Raw genomic sequence first — 10,108 nt, 5'->3', positions numbered from 1 at the left:
AACCCTCAGTTTGTTTCTTATACTTAAGAGTCTCCTATGGTTTGTCTTCCTCTCTGATTTCGTCTTATTTTTATTTTTTTTAATTTTTATTTATTTTTTTTTTTAAGATTTTATTTATTTATTTGACAGAGAAAGAGACAGCGAGAGAGGGAACACAAGCAGGGGGAGTGGGAGAGGGAGAAGCAGGCTTCCTGCCTAGCAGGGAGCCTGATGCGGGGCTCGATCCCAGGACCCTGGGACCATGACCTGAGCCAAAGGCAGACGCTTAACGACTGAGCCACCAGGCGCCCCAAGATTTTGTCTTATTTTTAAAAAATATGGAATGCTCCATGAATTTGCGTGTCATCCTTGCTCAGGGGCCATGCTGATCTTCTCTGTATTGTTTAAATTTTAGTATACGTGCTGCTGAAGCGAGCATTCTGTATGTTTCTTCATATATAAAATGTATGGGTTTTTGTTTTTTTTTTGGAGGTATAGTACTTCAACCCTTAAAATGACCTCACCAAATTATTTCACATTCTTCTTTTTGTCAGCTAATAAATTTCACTGAACTATTCATATTATAATCTCTGTGCACACCAAAACCACTATACTGCATGTGATGTGACTGTTTGTGGTTAAATTTGTATAGAGAACAGGATTCTCTTCTGCTCGATGCTAGCTAATCCATCAGGATTGAAGTGAGTTTGTCCTCATCAGCAGAACTGTTAATTAACCTAAAATATCTGAAAACTGTTACTGCCAGATGTCCACTGCCAGAATTGAGTTAATCAGAGCTAGATGTTTTATGTTTTATGAACTCTCTTCCATCATCACATGAAAGGCAAAAAAGGATAAATACAAAAAAAAAAAAAAAAAAAAAAAAAAAGATTCTAAGGGTCTCTAATTCTGAGACTCATTCATCAAACTTGTCTCTGTAGGTTTTTGTAGTGTATGAGTTTATCAGTTTGTTAACCACATAAGGCATGAGAAATAAGTTTTGAATCTTGATATAAGATGTGAGCTATAAACAAACATTGGTTTAGCTCTAGTTAATGGGGCATAATGTTCTCTCCTCCTCCACCTCATGATCCTCCTGACCCTACTCTTCCTTTTCCTCCTCATCTTCCTCCTTCATTTTCCTATTCCTTCTCTTTTTTTCTTCTCCTCTTCTTCTTCTCCTCTTCCTCTTCCTTCATAATTTCACCAAATCCTAGCCAAATAAATTCTTTAAAACAGTCCTTATTTCAATTTAAAAAAAAAACTACAAATCATCACCACCATCATCATGACAAAGTATTTATTTAATACCACAACATTTGTTCAGTATAACATACACTATTTTGTTATGAGTAAAAAGGAGACTCTGAAGCTAATTCCCTGGATTCAGAATTTACCTCTAGCACTTGTTAACTGTTACTTATATAAAATCTAGTGTCTCTGTACCTGTTTTCCAAGTATAAAATTATATATGTAATTGGAAGAATAAATAAGTTAATAGTAAATGGCTAGAAACTGGCACATCATACAAAGAATGCTTTGTTTTACTTATATCACACAGAAAAATATTTTACTTTTCTGAGCATGCATGTCAAATATCTATCAATTGTTCCATATAGTACTGAAGATTCTCATTAATATGAACACAAAAAACAAATGGTTGCACAGAAAGAGGAAAAGTTAAGGAGTAGACAAAATTCTATAATATTCTTTAGGTCCTCTCTCTACCCTTTTTCCGCAAATGTGAATTTTGAGGTCAGAATATTAATCTGCTGATTGAATAGATTAGTGTTTTCTTGAAAATGTTAAAATATTAATTTCAGAAACACTGTGATAAGGGTGTCGATAATTTTTTTAACATATGAATCAATATTCTCTAGTACAACCAGAGAGATAGGAATCAATACATATTAGTTTAATGTCAAAGCTAGACATGCAGTTTTAAAAATAGGAAATTGCTTTCTGAGTGGAAATTAAAATGATTTTTTCTTAAAGTGGAAGATCTTTTCAGAGTCCAAGTCATCCCCTGGTGATTCTTTTAGATTATGTCACATTTTCTGAGCTGTGGACTGCTATTTAGTGTTTTGTTTTCGCCATTTCTAATATTCATTTTTTTAAGATTTTCACTCTTCCCCTGAAGCAGCACTTTCTTCATCATAAGCAGCCCCCCAGCTTGGCAAAAAAAAAAAAAAAAATATATATATATATATATATATATATATATATATTTGTTATATATATATATATGTATGTTAAATTTTTGACATTATTTGTGAAGTAATAAGTTGACTGGTTATACAGGCCAATTTTCCTTTAAGATAATTTGTATTATAAGTAATCTCACACTTTAGCACACCATTACAACAAGAGATAGAATGGAGGTTTTACACTAATTGTGACTAATAATTAAAAACATATGTGAAAATTCTTCTTCTGAAATGAGCCTATATAGAACTGCCAATATCAGGGATAGATGCCTTTCTCTAAGAATTGCCAAGTAAGAAGGGACTCCACTATCACCAGTCACTAATTCAGTGCTCACTCTCACTTTACAGAGAGAAATAAACGGGAAGAGTGGTTCAGTAGTAACATTCTACTCTTTCTTTGCCCCACTTTTGTTTGGAAATGGGTAGCCCTTATTCAATATGCTGCTTTAAAGAATGCAAGGCAGTCAACTCAATGAGTTGCCCTTGTGCCAACCTAAGAATTGGGGAGAAATATCAAGTTGAACATTCAACTTACCTGGGTGTAGCAGACTATACTCTCTCCATTTGAGATATATCAAGGATGTGTGGATCAAGGGTTACTACTGCAGAATTTTGCTCACCTGGAGCCTTTTTCTCAATACCAAACCCAGGAGTATTTTCTACCTGCCCAAGAGATTCTAGGAGCAAGAGACAAATGCACGTACAAAGATGGAGCTTATAGCTGAGGCAGGAGGGCTGTTTGGAAAACAATAAACCAGATCTTAAAGAAGGAATTGGCAGTGGAGAAGATATGCAGGATTTGTTGAAGAATTCAAACATACTTTTGAAAAATATCTCAGCATTTGCATGTTTGCCACAGAGGGAACAGATAGTTAATCATTATTATCCAGAGATTGGGGAAAAAAAGAGAGAGAAAAAATAAAATAACAAGCTCTGCTAGTTAAATAAAAAGATATGTTCCCATAAGTGCCCTCATATCTCCAAGCCAGGGGTAAGGGCACAAGTAAAGTTTCAAGTAATGTACATATAAATATTATCAAGTTATAAATCAAGATAACAAATTGTTTTGTTTTTTTTAAGATTTTATTTATTTATTTATTTGACAGAGAGACAGAGAGAAAGCACAAGTAGGCAGAGCGGCAGGCAGAGGCAGAGGGAGAAGCAGGTTCCCGCTGAGCAGGGAGCCTGATGCGGGGCTCGATCCCAGGACCCCGGGATCATGACCTGAGCTGAAGACAGCTGCTTAACCAACTGAGCCACCCAGGTGCCCCCAAGATAACAAATTGTTGAATAATATCCACTGTTTTCCTACTTAATAAATATAACTTCATAATGATAAAATTTTAAAATATGTGTAAGGCTGTGGATTTTATGAAAGAAAACTGGCTTTAATTATTATTGTACATTTCTAAATATTTTATATATGGCAAGTTATGTTTAAGTCAATAATAAGGTAAAATATACACATAATACATAATTTTTTGTATTTATTCCACATGGATTATTTTTCTTACTCTTTCTCAGAAAAACAGTAACTATGCTATTAGATCAAAATTTTCACATAATTTACGCTCAAATGATAATAAAATAATTTAGAAATAAAATGTAAGTTTATTGAAAGCATGAAAAAGTGAATATTGGTATGAAAATGTAAATCAAGTTAAATGTGAGTAATTGTATCATATTCATATGCTTCAAAAAGTTACTTTGCTTCTAAATTCACAATTCTTTATCAACATTAAAAGACAAAATACAAATTATCAATAATGAATATAGAAACATTTCAAATTAAGATACATTTTAAGTCTTTAAAAATATATTCAAATATTTCATATAATTAAAAAATAAATTTTGCAAGCTAGCATCATGTTGGCAAATTAATAAATTGGCATCTCATTAATAATGCACATTATGTTTAGATACATATATACCACATACACACACGTATGTAATATACACAAATTTAAGAGTAATATACTTTTTTAATGTTAAAAGTGTTTCTTAATCAAAATAAGTAACTGTTGAATGTATCTCACTAATTCTGAAATCACAAATCAAATCACATGGAGAAACAAGAAAATGAAAATTTGGCCTTCCTCAGATGAGGGGAAATATTTCACTAAGCAAGAATCTATTGTACCCATGCTGTCTGAAATAAAGAATATGCAAGTTAATTAATTAGTTTCTTTTCTTACTGTAGCGTTTCCACCACATAAAGATTAACTGAAAAATCAAAGTATTTATCATATGACTCTGACACTGAAAACAGAATATATAAACTGTCAAGGCACTAGGAAGTAGTCACATTTTCTTTCAAAATACACAGCAAGACAGATGAAGAAGTGTTTCTTTGATGTCTTAAGAGAGTTAGGAGGGTTAAATGCTTGAAATTACAGGTCTTGCTGTGTCAAAATTGAGCCAAGTTTTTGAATAAGCAAGACATTCATATTCTTTAGTATATTTCTTGTATTTTATTATTATACCTTGCACATGCTGTGTGATGTATAAGTCATAGGAGAGGTGTCCTGATTGCCAAGGTCTAAGAAGGGTGTTGGTTGGCCCCTTTTCCTTCATCCCTATTCCTGATCCCTAAAGATACAGAGAAAATAGAACACTGGAGTGAGTGGAAGAACAATAAAAGTTCCTTTCTTCACCCCAAGTCCATCAAGCAACAGACCTGGCTGATAATTGGAGAATACAGTTAGAAGAACACTGGAATATTGTGTTATAAAGGGGCAGGAAAGAACACATAAGAAGTTGTGGTTCAAAAGAGGGAATGGTGAACTGCAAAGATCTTCTAAAGCTTTTCTGAAGAATCCACTAACGAACCCTACCAAATAGCCAATATTTGGATACCTGCCTTTGGACAGATTGCATTTGATAAGCAGAAGAGAAATGTAAATAACCTTTACTAACTAAAAGTCAAACCAAACAAAACATATATTTCACTTTTTTCTTCTCATTCTTGCTCCTCTGACCCCAACTCTCTTCAACCATAAAAGGGACAGAAGCAGAAGGGATAAGAAAAGGAGTAATGGCAGAACTTGGAAAAGATAAGGTCATGGGTCCTCTCTCCTTCTACTGATCTTGGATCCATGATCAGATGGATTTTGAGGAAAGGCAGAAACTTAAAATTGAAACTAAATTTATGTTGTGATTTAACCAAATTGTAATATATAAATAGTTTTTATAAAAAATTTTTAAAATGAAAATAAAATCATGCAAGTTGCTCAATACCATTAAGTAGCAGCAAAGGGAGATGATGTTTGAACATATTAATTGTAATTATTAAACTCTTTATTAATTTTTCTAATTAATAAAACTCTTATGGTTTGTCTCCCTCTCGGATTTTGTCTCTTTATTTTTCCCTCCCTTCCCCTATACTCCTCTGAGAAAAAGTTTTTCTTAATGTACCTACCTTATTTAGCCCAGTGCGTTCAATAAAATAGTTACATATTTAGCTAATTTTCTGACATTTTGACTTTTCTCAATGTTTTACTCTTATAACAGTGATATAATGAACATCTTTATTACTCAGTATCAATGTATTTCCCTCAGTATTTCCTTGGAATATATTATCATAAATGTGAGACATATAAAATGTCAAATTGTACTTCCCTAAAATGTATAATGAGCTAACCCTTAATATCCACTTGTTTTTCATAATTTTAGGACAATCCTTTATTTATCCAAATTAAATTTTCTTCTAAGGAAGGTGAATACAATTTTAATGACTTTTTCATATAGTCCAATTTAGGAACTTGATGCTAAATATAGAAGAGTAACTTTTAAAACAAAAAATAGAATGAGTTAAAGAATGTCTTAAGTTACAAAGAAGTCCGTGATGTTTCCTTTGAGCCATGCTCTTAACATCAACCTTATGTTCTAACAACACCTTTTAACTGTGACTGACACATTCTAGGGTAATCTCCAATGAGTGGTATAGTTCCCTCTCTTTGAGTGGAGATGACACCTGTACACTGTTTCTAATAAATCAAATATACCAAATGAAATGGGGTATCACTCTCATGACTGTGTTATGTTATACAACAGAAGTGAAAGGATTTCATCATCATCATCACCATCATCATAATCATCATCCTCAGGTCCAGATGTATTATTATTTTAACTGCTTCACCATAAAATTATTAAAAGAGCTTGTATATTTCATTTGTATAATGAAATATTTTCTTTATATTCTGAATATTATTTCTAAGAAATTTTATTATTTAAGAATGTTATCTATGGTAAAGCACTTGTAAATTATTGTGCAAATCATTTTTTAAATAAAGAATTTAGATAAAGAGATGAAGTAAAAGAATGTAGTATGGGTCTGTTTTCCTATGATCTCTGTTTTCATGTTTACTGTCATCATCTTCCATTTTTCTTTTTTTTTAAATTTTTTTTTTTTAAGATTTTATTTATTTATTTGACAGAGAGAGAGACAGAGAGAGAGAACACAAGCAGGGGGAGTGGGAGAGGGAGAAGCAGGCTTTCTGCAGAGCAGGGAGCCCAATGCGGGGCTCGATCCCAGGACCCTGAGACCATGACCTGAGCCGAAGGCAGACGCTTAACGACTGAGCCACCCAGCGCCCCATCATCTTCCATTTTTCATGATGCTCTTTATATAACTGTCTCTTTGCACTTAAGACACGTTTTATAGTTATCCTTTTGTGTATTCCTCATTCTCTCTCTGAAATATTTTGTGAACTTCACTAGACTGATGTAAAACAGTTGGATTAACCTTTCTTGGAGTTTTGGAAACTTTTCAAATTATGCATTGCTACTACGTTGTTAAAAGAGAGAAGCTGAATCTTCAACAGTAATCATATAGTTAAGTATATCAACAATGTATACACAGTATCATTGAATATTAGACAGAATTAAAAAAATACTTCTAACTCCCATTTGATTAAGTAATCAAATAAAAAAAAATACCTCTAACTCCCATATAGTTAAGTAATCAACAATGTATACATAGTATCATTGAATATTGGACAGAATTTTAAAAAATACCTCTAACTCCCATTTGAAGGCAAATTATTTATATGTCAGGGCAGCTGAGCACCAATGCAGAACCAATATATCTGAATTGGACACTTATTATTCCTTTTTTTGTAAATTGTTTTGATACATACTTTATTTTCTGCTGCTGTGATTAATCATTTTCCTCCAAATATATTATACATATTACACATACTTTGATTTATCTTTTCCTTTTAATTTTTTAGGTGTTCTTAGCCAAGTCTATTAATTTATTGCTGGGGGTTTTCTGTCTTTAGTTTTATGTTTATGATTATTAAAATGGACACGTGTATAATAATAAGATCTGGTGGACCTGGCTTGTCTATCTACACTCTTACCTTGGGTAGCTCTGTTCCTCTACACATGAAAATGAGACTGACTCTAGGCAAGGTAGCCACTGGCCTGCTTTGACAGAATAAAAGGAAAGGAATCAGGGATAAGGTATAGGACTCTATTCATGTCAAAACAAAGAGGGCTTTACTCTGGGTGCTACAGCTATGGCCAAAATCCCTAATTATTCACAGACTCATTATTTGACTTTGAACTGGTGCGAAATGGCACTGCAGTAAGAATGGAAAACTTCCATATTTTCATTCTTTTAATTAAATCTTTTGAGTGTCTTCAGCACTCATCCACTCAGTCAAAAATATCTGTAAGGTCTCATGCTGTGTCACTTAGGTTGACTGGAGACGTGAAGGCTAACAAATCAATTACTGAGACAACTATGTACCATAAGAAGAATTTTAAGTACCTTATAACAAGATACTGGCCTTTCCCCAAGATGAACTTTTTACTAATACCTGGGTCCATCCAAAACTTACCTCATTTGAAAAAGTACAATAATTAGCCTAAAACCCAAATAGAACCTGTAGATAAATAACAAGAAAAATAAAACAAAAGGAAGAGATAATAGGAAAAAGGGAGGGAAAGAAAGGAGACACAAAAATGTTGGCAGATAAACAATAAAAAAATGGTGTCCTTGAGCAGATCAAGTATTTGACAAAATGCCACTATAAATTGAAAAAATAAATAAAACCTCAATCAAATCCCATTGTACAGTAAGAGCACAATGCAAAGACAAAAAAAAATGTATTAAAGAGATGAAATATGAGCAACAGAATTCAAGAAATAACTAAAAAGAAAATATAATGCTATGGCAAAAATGAACAATAAGCCAGAAATTGCTCAATGAAGAAGAAATAAGCAAAGTTGAAATGATCAGCATTCAAACACAGATCTAATAAAAGAAAGGCTCGATTTGGAAGAGAGGTAAAGAAGATCTATCACATACCTAATCAGTTTCTTCTAATTTTTTTAATACATAATTGAAGTGCTGTCTATGAAATAATAAGTAATACTTAAAATCCAAGAATTATTGATACAGAAATGTCAACAATAAGACATTTCCCAGTAAAAGTAGTGTTCATAAAAGGTAAAAAAGAAAGATTTTAGCAACTAAGTAAAATGTCAAATGAGTTATAAAGAGAAAATAATCAAATATTCAGATTTTCTTTAATCCAGAGTAAAATTGAGTTACAGAGAAATGCCTACAAAAGTACATTCTCCCCACCACCACCCCCAAAAAGAAGGAATAAGAAGAAAAAAAAGGAGGAAAGGAAGGAAGGGAGGGAGGAAGTTTAAAAAAAAAAAAAACACCAGAAGAAATATAGTTAAAGAAAAAAAACACAAAACATAATAAATTTTTAAAAGAAAATGAAAGGCAAAAAATTATGACAAAAGATAATGCATAGTATAAACTATGAAAGAATGCCAACCAGATATATCTCTGACAGCAATGGGTGTAACTGGGCTAAACCCACCTCTAAAAAGAAAAGGACAAGTTGGTTATAAAGAAAATCTGTTCATATGTTACATTGAGAGAGAGAGCGTGTGTGAGCTGGGGGACAGGTGCAGAGGGAAAAGGAGAGAGAGAATCTTAAGCAGGCTCCAACCAGCACAGAGCCTGACTCAGGGCCAGATCTCATGACTTTGAGATCATGACCTGAGCCGAAATCAAGTGTGGGGCGTTTAACTGACCAAGCCACCCAGGTGTCCCCAAAGTATTTATCTTTTAAAGTATAGAACCCCAAATTAGTAATGTTGAAATATTTATGAACCATAAAATTTAGCATCATATGTTATAATTAAAATCTGTAAGATGGAGATGAGTATTGCAGGGTGTGTCTTACGTGTCATTTTGACAGAACTCCCATTCAGATCATCACCCCAGTGGACTGCAGCCAGATTCAGCTGGATCCCATTAAGAGTAGTGGTTATAGCTGCATTTATGAAACTGACTCCCTACCCCTCGGAAAAGACTATTTTCTTCTTGTTAAAAAGAACTCTTCTTGTACCAACGAGCACATGGAAGGTGCTCAGTAAATATTAACAGCACTCCCTGAAAGGATTTCAAGGAAAAGAGAAATAAAAATACATTTTTAAATAGGTGAATAGAGGACTTTAGCACATAGATATTAAAAAAAAAAACAACTGTAAGAATATGAGGGAATATAGAAAAACATTAATAGAAGGAAAATTCAGTTCAGCTCTCTCTGCTATATATCAAGTGAACAAAATTATTTAGATTCTAATAACATAAAAATAAGCTAATTCTAATCTACACTTCTTCATACTCTAAACCCTGAGTGGTTACCATGTACGGGGCATAATTAGGACTTTATTTGTCTTATTTTAGCTAATTCACTTTTTATTAATATAAAAATCCAGGCTATAATTTTTCTTCTCAACATTGTTATATCTGTATGCTGTAGGCTTTTTATCAAAACTTAAAATTTAAAATCACAAAATTTCCAATTTAACAATTAGTAATATAATTTATTTGGAATTTATTTCTTGGAAGCTTATCAAAGAAATATCAGACATAGGTCTGGTGATTT

At 32.8% G+C, this 10,108-nt stretch overlaps 1 non-coding gene across 1 annotated transcript; it reads right to left on the bottom strand.

The window, feature by feature from the left end:
- Positions 1-311: 311 nt before the first annotated feature.
- Positions 312-418, bottom strand: LOC116630311. Its single transcript, XR_004298914.1, has one exon. It is a non-coding gene; the product is annotated as a U6 spliceosomal RNA (small nuclear RNA).
- Between the last annotated feature and the right edge of the window lie 9,690 nt (positions 419-10,108).

The sequence above is a fragment of the Phoca vitulina genome, unplaced genomic scaffold (genome assembly GCF_004348235.1).
Source record: "Phoca vitulina isolate PV1807 unplaced genomic scaffold, GSC_HSeal_1.0 scaffold3, whole genome shotgun sequence".
Lineage (NCBI taxonomy): Eukaryota > Metazoa > Chordata > Mammalia > Carnivora > Phocidae > Phoca > Phoca vitulina.
This window is presented reverse-complemented; position numbering and strand designations above follow the sequence as displayed.